The sequence below is a fragment of the Rhynchophorus ferrugineus genome, unplaced genomic scaffold (genome assembly GCF_030347505.1).
Source record: "Rhynchophorus ferrugineus isolate W39M unplaced genomic scaffold, kcgeb_rfMv2 rfM4, whole genome shotgun sequence".
Classification (NCBI taxonomy): domain Eukaryota; kingdom Metazoa; phylum Arthropoda; class Insecta; order Coleoptera; family Curculionidae; genus Rhynchophorus; species Rhynchophorus ferrugineus.
In genome coordinates, this window is record NW_027472583.1 from 27720726 (window position 1) to 27731650 (window position 10925).

The 10925-nt window shown below is 30.9% G+C and overlaps 1 protein-coding gene across 2 annotated transcripts in view; it reads right to left on the minus strand.

Moving 5' to 3' along the window:
* The window catches only part of Oct-TyrR (Octopamine-Tyramine receptor), a 145626-nt gene extending 136864 nt beyond the window's left edge, over positions 1-8762 (minus strand). Inside the window, exon 1 of one of the 2 annotated variants that reach the window (XM_076401463.1) lies at positions 8363-8762. The gene's annotated coding sequence lies outside the window, so the exon portion shown is untranslated. The remainder of the gene's footprint in view (positions 1-8362) is intronic. The other variant, XM_076401467.1, reaches the window with a different exon arrangement.
* Between the last annotated feature and the right edge of the window lie 2163 nt (positions 8763-10925).

Sequence of the window (10925 nt, forward strand, 5' to 3'; positions counted from 1 at the left end):
TTGAAAAAGTACTTTAAATATAATGTAAATTGAACTATAAACCATTAAAATTATGTAATATTGTATTTCTGAATTAATTTTTATTTGTTTAAAATAATGCCAAAAATTGTGCCTAAAGTTTGTTTAATCATATGTGGTATTAATACTTTTTATTATTTATAAATAATTAATAACAAACAAATGATAATGTGAATGAAAAAATAGCAGTTGTAGACAGTAGGCAGTTGCAGAGATAGACTTTTTTAATTGGGACAATTTATGGAAGAACTGATCAGATACGGAAAATGTGGGATTTTTGTTTTCGTGGATTTTCGTGGTTACTAGATTTTAGGTTTAGTTCGAAACTAAATACGTTGTCGTTTCTTCATTGGTTTTCACCGTAGTTGTGGAAGCAGTAATTATGATATGATTATGATTATGCAACTGCGTTAATTATTAATACTCTTTATCAACTGTGTTGGAACCATCAGTTTTGAAACGTCGAAAGCAGTGAAATGTAAACGACATGTTAAAATCTGCATATGCTTCAACAGCATTTGATGACCTTCAACCGTCTTTTTCTTCAAATTGAAGTAAAATGTCCATAAATGCGATGTACTCGGTAAAAATCCATATAATTTCAACGCAATTTAAAGTATTTTTGTTCATATTCGACGCCACCTAAGGTACTTAGCTACTTCCTTGCTTATGTAAAAAGTTGTGAGAAAAGACAGATCGCTAATAAAACAATGCGTACAGTCTAAAAATTCATCACAAATATCAGTTAATTGAAGAACAAATTGGCAGCATTCGCGTTAGTTGCCATGTTGCCCTTAATCCATAATATATCGAAGTTTTGTTAAAGCTCCAAAGAAAATGTTGCTATTGATGTCAACTATGTTAATTAAAATACGTTAAGTTGTATAATTGAATTAATTGATAGGTGTTAGGTACCATGAAGAGGCGAAATAAATATAATAAAGTAAAATAATATAGTAAAAATATTTTATTTATTTCCATTAATAAAAGCAATAAAAACAAGGGAGTCAAGTATCCATGGAATACACTGCACAAGGAAAAAAATACTTCACTTCTTGAATTCATGATGCAGTTCTTACTAATTTAGGATTAAAAAACAAACGAGAAATGATGATGACGTTTTGTCAGAAGCTAGGGAAAATCAGCAAGGCGTAGTACATTACGAGCTGCTAAAACTGACTGAAGCTGTTACCGCAGATGTCCATTGACTTTAGTTAAATGAATTTAACGACCTGCTGTTGCAAAGAAAAAAACTAGCAATGACGAGTAACAGACGCAAAGTCATCCTCTTGCAATCACATGTTTGGTCACACGTTATTTAATATCGTTCTTTCTATAAAGTGTATCCAGAAAAATGAGAAGTTGCAGAATATGATGAAAAAAAATGACCGGAATAATGACCTAATTTAAGTTTGAATTATCTCAGTCTTAGAGGAAATACAACATACAGAAATATACCTTCTTGTATGCAGATTTCTGTATAAAATAAGAATTTTTGTCGCCTATTAATACAATTCAACTATTCGAAGGAATAAAAGGTTACCTAGTGAGAACCTAGGCAAGTCATACTGCCAAAAATATTATAGTTAGCATTTATTAAGTTATTTTCTACTTCTTTTTCCTTAGTCCTGGCTAATTGTGAGCTAAAACCTCATAGTATAAGATATATATAAAAATAGAAATGTATATATATAAAAGTATATATAAGTAAATATATAAAAGTTATTCCAATCTCTCAAACATCTTCCGATTATCTAACGAATTAAATCACGAACTTCAAAATTAATATAATTCTATCAGTATGCTGGAGAGCATCAACATCAGAATATTATATGTTACCAAATGACAAAACAAAATACATAAACACAGAATATCAAATAAATTTAGTTGCCCTGGTTGAAGTTTCGTAAAATAATGTTTAAAAAATGTTTTATGAATTTACATTGGAGCAAATCATATATAACTAGACTTGTATTTAAACTATTTATTCCGCGTAAATAAATAGTGGTGAAGTAATGGAAAGTGGAGAACGTAACCTATATATAACTAAATAAAAGTTCAAATCAATGTCGTGAAATTGATTTAATCTATTGAATATATTGAGTCGACTTCACTGGTATTAATTTGAAAGCTTTTACTCCATTATACATACATACAATTCTCAAATATATTCAGCTACATGGCTGTAGTTACCAGAAATTGAAATGTACATTTTCTAGATCAAATGGAAATTTCTATCGATTGAATCGAAAACTTGAATACATTTTCTCAGGGTATTTGATTTTTTTCACAATTATTCATCATATTTACTTAAAATGGTGTATATTAAAATGATAATAATTTAGCAAATATATAAATATACAGTTTTATATAAATATATTATAAATAAGATTAATTATTAAGTATTTAGCTGCTTTCTACTCCAGGTGGTTCCATTTCTTTCTGAGTTACACATAACGACATTTTATTTCGATGAAAATAATTTTTTACGTTTGAATTATCTAGATATAATATTAGTGGGAGCTGAATCTGATATACATATTTGGTGGTAATTTTAGGAGTACAGTTCTTGAATTTTGTGAATTCGCTTTGTACTGTCTAACTCGGTTAAGAACCAAAATATGAATAAATGAGCCGCTTATTTTGAGCCAGAACCATGCTAGTAAACTATAAGAGTAGGTGCAAAGCAGGTTCGTAACAAGAACAGAAATTGAGATGCATGACGAAGAACATTTTGTTGAAAAAGAAAAGTAAACACTATGGAAGAAAAAGACAAAGCCATAGTTTCCACAGTAAGAACAAAAAACGAAGAACAAAAAAGTAAACAAAAGAAAAGCCCAACAGACGTAGAAAAGGAGGAAGAAACAAAAGAAAATAAAAACATTAGAGTAAAATAAAAAGATTAGATCAATATGGAAGAACATTAGTAAGTATGTTATGTGTTGCGTTTTATCTATGTATTTTCCTACATTCTAAAAATAACTCCAAAGTTGATTATAGTATTTGTGTTCTTCTTGAAGTTCTGAAATACGAATAACTGTCAGAATATTTTATTACTTAAGGGAGTTTTCTGTTGTTTATACTAAGTTTGATATCGTGTAGCAACATGTATTATGACTTCGGACATTAATGGCTAAAACAAAATAATTCTACTTTTATGATCTCTAGTGAATAATACCGAATAATAGAATACCTTGCATAACGGTGAGTAGCCAGACAATCAAGCGTTTTAATTTCATTTATTGAACAAAATCACATAAACATATACAAATGAATAGCAAATTGAAGTTTTAGCTCTAATTGCTATAAACATAACAGCTTTAGTGCTTATTTAATAAAAATGTCAATAGATTGAAATAAATATAAACGTTTGACGTTGTTGTCTTTGTGAGTCTATTATTGTATTTGCTTTAAACGCGCCCACATTTACATTGTATGAAATATTTTAGATTAATTATATTAATTATAATACGACTATAATAAGTAGAATAATACTATAACTTCAACCATAACATCGAATACTTTAATATATATTCAATTTATATAGGACATATCAATTTCCAAGACCTCAATATTTCATTTGAATACAGAGTGCATTGAGATTAGTGTTCTTTGTAAAGTGTAAAGATGTAAAATTCAATCTTACTCTCAATGTCGTGATTTAGTGAAATTGATAATTGATTTAATTTAATTTGATAAAGATATTATATAAACAATATATTCCTTTACCTTCCCATAGATTTTGTAGAATTGTAGCATCATTATTACCGTAAATATTGTTAGATTACTATGAAAAACAGCAATTATGCCGATTATAAAAAAAAACACATCAATAAACTGACTTTCGAACTGTATAAAAAGTTTCAAAGCAGATATGGATATTGATGAATTGGAGTGAAGATCCCAATTTAACTTCGTATTGACTAAATATTTGGTGTAAAAAGTCGATGAAAGAAATGTTTTCGTAAACCTGCGCAACATTGCTTATTATGTAAAAAATACCTTGCTCATTCTCCAACTCGATTAAAAAAGGTGATATTAATTTATATTATGCAAATTTGATATGCTATTGCGATTAGAGGAATGGTGGTTTTTTCTACAAATATATTGTGTTAACGTTTCTGTTAAATTTAATTTCTGAAATGGATTGTAAGCCTTCTTCCAATCGATGATAATGGAGGTTGAGAGAATATATTATTTGTTGAATTTTTGATGAAAAAGTCGCGTTTCTGCCTCATGTGACGAATATACAAAAACTGTGAATAACACTCAAACAATACTCCTTATTGGCAGTTTTTCTTACGATTGAAGGAATACATAAAGACCAACACTATGATTTTAAGTCGTATTAACTCTGACCATATGATTCATTGCTAAAAATCATGATTAATGCCTGACTTATCAGAGAAGTTTGGTATATTTGGCAATAGTATTTAAAATGTATGTAATATAAATAAAAACCTCAAGATAAGATGTCACTCTAGCTCAATACTGACTATGAAACATTTTAATACAGTATGAAGTTTATTATATTATATTATAGGATAATATATTTTTAATGCTTTATGTTATTAGATCTATCTCATTATTTATTATGAATACGTTTTATATTTAAGCCCGCAAATATAACAAATTCGTTAGTTTTTGCTATATACTTTTATTGTATACTTTGGGCTATTGGATTTTTTAGATGAAATAAATGTTTCAGGTATTAAACATTAAATTACACCTTACCAATGAAGCCAACTATTGAGTGGTAACTTAAAGATTGTCCCAAAAGATATTCAACCTTCCCATTCTAATTAATGGCGTGACTAGGATGGTTTACCTTGTTGGATTTTACACTTTTGCATATTTTTTGTATTCGATATGCTTAGTACAATCTTAATTTACAAATTAAATTATTACTATTGTTGTACTTGCACTAATATACAAGCAAGGCGTGTACAGGATTAATACATCAGTAGGTATTTCCTAAATTTGCTTAAAACTAATCTACTTAACTACTTAACGAGAGTTAAAAATACACTTATACACTAAACTAGTTCGTGAGGTTTCGTTCCCACAGTTCAATCTTCTGTGTGTGTCTGTAAGTTTATTGTGTGTTGTCCAGTAGCTGTATCGCTTCCACGTTGCTGTGATTTAGCAACCTTGTTTCATGTTTTAGGGCGAAATCTTGAATCACTTCGTGTATCCATTTGATTCTGAGACCATGCTGCAATTCTTCGTTGGTAACGTAGCGATAAACGTTGGTAATTAATCGTAGAACTTTATATATATATATATATATATATATATATATATATATATATATATATATATATATATATATATATATTATATAGATATATAATAGGTCCGCAGTTTCTCACAACATTTCTTGGCATAATTAAGTGGAGTTCGAGCAAAAGTACCGTAGTTGAAGCTGTAAGGTCATGAAACGGGGTTTGAAGTTGCTCATAGTCCTTTCGCCATACACTACTACAATTAGGAATCATCCACGAGTTGAAAACACCCTAAGTCCATGGATTTCTGGATCAAAAGACTCAGTCCATCGTAAGTCGATTGTAGTAGCTTAGTTTCTTATACACAACAGGTCAATAGATAACATACATAACAGGTAACAAATTTGACAACTGTCGGATCATTGTTATTGTGAAAAAAATGGATAAAAAGGAATTTCGCGTATTTATAATATATTGCTTTTTGAAGGGAAAAAATACAGTTGAAGCAGAAACTGCCCAAGGAAAATCAACCATCAGGTATTGGTATTCTAAGTTTAGACGTGGTGAAATGAACACCGAAGACGGTGAACGTAGTGGTCGCCCAAAAAAGGTTCTTGCCGATGAAAACGTTTAAAAAATCCAAAAATCCATCTACAAAATGATTTTGAATAACCGTAAATTGAAATTTTATTAAAACAGCAGACACTCTAAAGATATCAACTGAACGTGTACATCAAATAATTCACTAATATTTGGATATGAGAAAGCTCTGTGCAAAATGGGTGCCGTGCGAGCTGATTTTTTACCAAAAACAACGACTAGTTTATGATTCGGAGCAGTGTTTGAAGATGATCAAGCGTAATAAACCCCAGTTTTTGACAATGGATGAAACATGGCTCCATCATTTCAATCCACCAATGAATACGAAGATGACGAAGATTGACGAAGTCCAATCGATATTTATCCGAGTGGACTGCATATGATGAACCCGCTCCAAAGCGTGGAAAAACGCAACAGCCGTTTGGCAAGGTTGTGGCGTCTGTATTTTGGGATGGGCTTGGACTAATTTTCATTGACTACCTTGAAAAATGAAGGTCCATCAACAGCGACTGTTATATTGGACATAGTATTATTGGACCGTTTGAAGGACTAAATCGGCCGCATTTGAAGAAAAAGAAAGTGCTTCTTCACCAGACGTGTCACAAGTCAGTGAAAACGATGGCAATTTTGGAATTGCTTCCTCATCCACCGCATTCCCCAGATCTGGCCCACACCGACTATTTCCTGTTCTCAGATCTCAAAAGTATGCTCGCTGGGAAGAAATTTTCGAATGAAGAGATGATCGCCGAAACTGAGGCCTATTTTAATGCAAAGGACAAATCGTTGTACAAGAGGGTCGCTATAATCAGTGTACCACCCTTGAAGGGAATTATGTTTAATAATTATTAATTTTGTTAATTTAGAGCCACTAAAACTTGGAAATCTATGCCATACAGGTTAGGTTATATCATGGAAATTTGGATAGGAACAGTACTGTTCCGAAGATCATTACTGACGGATGAAGGTACAGGTAATACCTCCAAATAATTGTACTATATAATCTATAAGCTGTTACATCTCGCTAGTGATATGGTCCTGGTTATGAAAAATTTTGTACGATGTATCTGTGTCAGACTGGAAGATATGATGATAATCAGTGAGGTACATAGATATAAGCTTTCCTTTACATTAGAATAGGTTTCTTAATGTAAACTGCCACTTCATTCCGCAAAATAATAACTTTATGTCATAACTTGTCATACGCGTTGTCTTATGTTTAAAATTTTAATATTTTATAATATTATTATATAATTTTGACAATTTTGCATAATGCAACTGAACATTTGTCTGTATTATTAGTTTTTAAAATATTATTAATCGCGCTTAGAGTTACGAGTTACATTTTATCGTGTTTTTTTTTTAAATTTATGTCGAAAATATATATTTTGAGTATATTTAAGAGCCATAATTATTGGGTTTCATATAAACAACAATAGTATATAACATCGATTTTAACAAATGCCAAATGCAACAGTCATTATTTGATGTATTCTGTTAATAGGATATACATTTCAATTAAGCTATGTTTTTCATTAAACAGTTAAAGCAAAATTCCTAATAACTTATTCGTTCGCGATTCTAGTAATACGATTTTTTACGAAGTTGTGAATTATATTTTGTTTATATTTCATAAACATTACGCATGATATAAATTTTAGTCTAGTGATGAGATATGTCATTCAGAGTGAAAATTATATAAAAAAACATATAATATTAGAATTAAAGCATGTTGATTTAATCGCGGAAAGTAAAAAATATGCAAGGTTGGTCAGCTTTTTTAGGAGACTTGGACAAAACATTTAAGATCAACATTCCTCACTACATATTTTTCCTGTCTTGCCAAAAATTCTCGACAGAGAAACACTACCAACGTTGTTTTTATCGATTTTTTAATTTCGCTGTGGCTTATCTATTAAGTTTGTCTTGGCAATAGCATTTAAAACTTTATTATTCTAATAATAACATATTGTTTAGAAGCAACAAAGTTGTCAGTTTTGATAAATATAATTTATGGAATATTGTGAATATGTATATTTATGCGATTGCAAAATACCATAAATTATATTCAAGGCAGAAATATATTTTAATATTTTTTTATATATTTTAAAGTCTCCTTTTACCAACGAGATACTCGGCATTAAGCCTACCGACTGGTAAGTGACCAACTTAGAAATCATCCCAGAAGACATCCGGTCTTACCCAGCCTTGTTACTGGCGTAACTGGTATCGTTTTCCTTGTCGGATTTTGCACTCTTACATAGGACAATCACAAGTATAAATTTACGACTATGCTCAGCAGGATTCGAACCCGCGACTATAGCAACAGTAGGTACCGTAGTGCAAGCCGGCATATTTTAATATTAATAAATATCTTGATATAATTCATCAGATTCATAAAAAGTGGTTTCTAATACAATAATAAACAGTTATACGAACTCTTTTTGTTTTTATTTTAATCAGAAAACACTAATCACACTCAAAATTTAATAAAGACAAATCACAGGCTCGTTGGTTCTTACCTTTGAGATATCAGTAGAAAAGTCGAACATAAATCACAAATATAATCCAATATCGCAAACTGTTATGTAAAAAAAGAAACACCGTTAATTTCGTCGATGTTCCCGATGAAAAACGTTCGGATATTTACCGGAATAAATTGCCAGTGGGAAAATTGACGTCCGATTTCCTAAATGGAAACGGAAAACTCCGATTCGAACTCGGCCTCTTCGCCTATGATGAGAGCGCGAGAGTGTTCCTTTTTTTTACGTCGGTTTTTCTTGCGGCCGGAGTTTTAATCTGTTGAGAAATTTGCGGCGCGAACGCTACCAGACGGGAAAATACGTTTTTCGGCGGACGGGAGTGAACGATCGAGGCGGCGCGTGCCGATGTTCGATTGTTACTGGTCGTGTGTTGAGTGTGGGAAAAATTTCACTAATTTCACTCTGGCGCGGAAGGTTTTGCCGAGTTGCTAATTGAGATAAGATTCGCGGGGCTCATTGACACGCCGTGCGTTTGTTGGATTCGATAATGAGACATTAAGCTGATATGTTTAGGTGTTTCTTATTAAACATTCTCATGTTATTAACAATTTTTATGGAAATTCATATGGAGATTAGAATTACAATTTTATATTCAGACCGCCAAATGACAATTATTTTATATTTAAATAAAATAATATCAAACAACTTGAAATCTTAACCAAATACGTACCCAATCAGTGGCAAAATAAATAAAGCAAATTCTAAACGTACGAAGCTTGATGTCTAGGTAGTCGAGTTCAGAAAACCAAATGAAAACATGTCTGAGCAACCGCAATTTTCAATAGCAAGGGTGAAATTAAAAATTCATCTGAAATATAACAAGGATCGGTGTTTATGTTAATCATACTGGATATCTAATATTACCGGCATCTAATATGGATAATTAATTATGTTGACGGACCATAGTATTAATAAATAATAGTACAGATAAATAAATGTACCTACAGATTATTGCACTGATAGTGGATGGTATTGATAATATCATTAACAGGTAATGACAGCAGCAGTTAATACCAGTAATGTAATAACCATGACGGTTAACAACAATCTTAGTCCATAGTAGTTAACAACAATGATGGACACTAGCGACAGACAATTGTAATAGGCAACCAGCAACATTCAACGAATAATAGAGATAACTAACAACATTTGTAACAGTGAGTTTTATTTGTTTATAATTTCTCGATATTTTTTTCGCTTAAATCACAAAGAAATGTACCATTCAAATAATTTATATATCATTCCGAATATCTATGATACTTAGAACTTCATCTTGCTATTCGTTATTTTAGACCTTTTATTTTGAGTCGTTCCAAAAAGGATTTAAACAATTATGTAAAGGAACTAGGTGGGATTGTCGCTTCTTTTTAATTGTTGAATTTATCGCCTTTGCGAATACTTAGTAGTTAGTATGAATTGTTGTTGATGTTTCTTCAGGGGTTGAATTTGCGAGGTGTGGTATATTAACATGTCTAAGGGACGTTAGAACATAAGGGTTCATTTTGAAGATTGGACGATTACAGTCACTACTTTTTTCTTTTTCAGTTTATTTTACTGTGTTTTGTGCCACCCAAACTGAGTTTCACCAAATGGTGAGTTTGTTTACAGAGTATTTCAGTTTTCTCGTTTCAATTCTCATTTATTATTTATTAAATTTCCATTTACTATATTCTATTTATTATTATTCATTTATTATTTTCTATTTATTGTTTTCTAGTTATTATTCTCTATTCATTACCCTTAACTTATTTATTTATTTATCCATTTATCGTTATTTATTTTATCGTTCTCTATTCTATTATTTCTTCGAATCGTCAAAGATAATATTTTTATGGTTGCTGTTAATATAAATTATGACTATTTCATAATACCAAATTTAACGCCATAGTGGCCAAATTTACTGATGTGTAGTTATGTTCTATGGATAACTTGAAGCATATATAAACGCCACCGAAAGTGGTTTCTGCTGGCTCTCGGTGACAGAGTGTTTCACTCTGGGTTTTTCCACTGAGCGCATTGCACGTTTATCAAAATTGAGTTAAAAGTAAGTGAACAATTCCAACACAGCTACTTATTTATTTATTTACAATATTATTTTATTTACTAACGAGTACTACTAACCGTAATGACAGGATCTTGTGCGTTTGCTTCCCTTGATATCATTGCACGTCCATTATTGTTAGTATTAGGGTATAAGCTGGTATGTCGTGCATTATTTTACCTTCGTACAGTGTGCACCTGCATGTCACACTGTATCCTAGCATAGTTTATCATTGTTGTCAGCTACCGGTATTGTCTGTCTGTATTCCACTAATGTTATTGCCTACCATTGTCTTTTATTAATATTATAAATACCATATATTACCAAATTTATGGTCGGTACATTTATTTATCGACACTATTATTTATCTGTCTTACTATTAGCTGCCAGTATTTTAACAGTCAGTACCTGTGTATCTGAATATTACCTGATATTAAAAGTATCTTTCGTAATAATCACCGATTTCATTGCATTACAAATATATTTTTAATTTCACCCTTG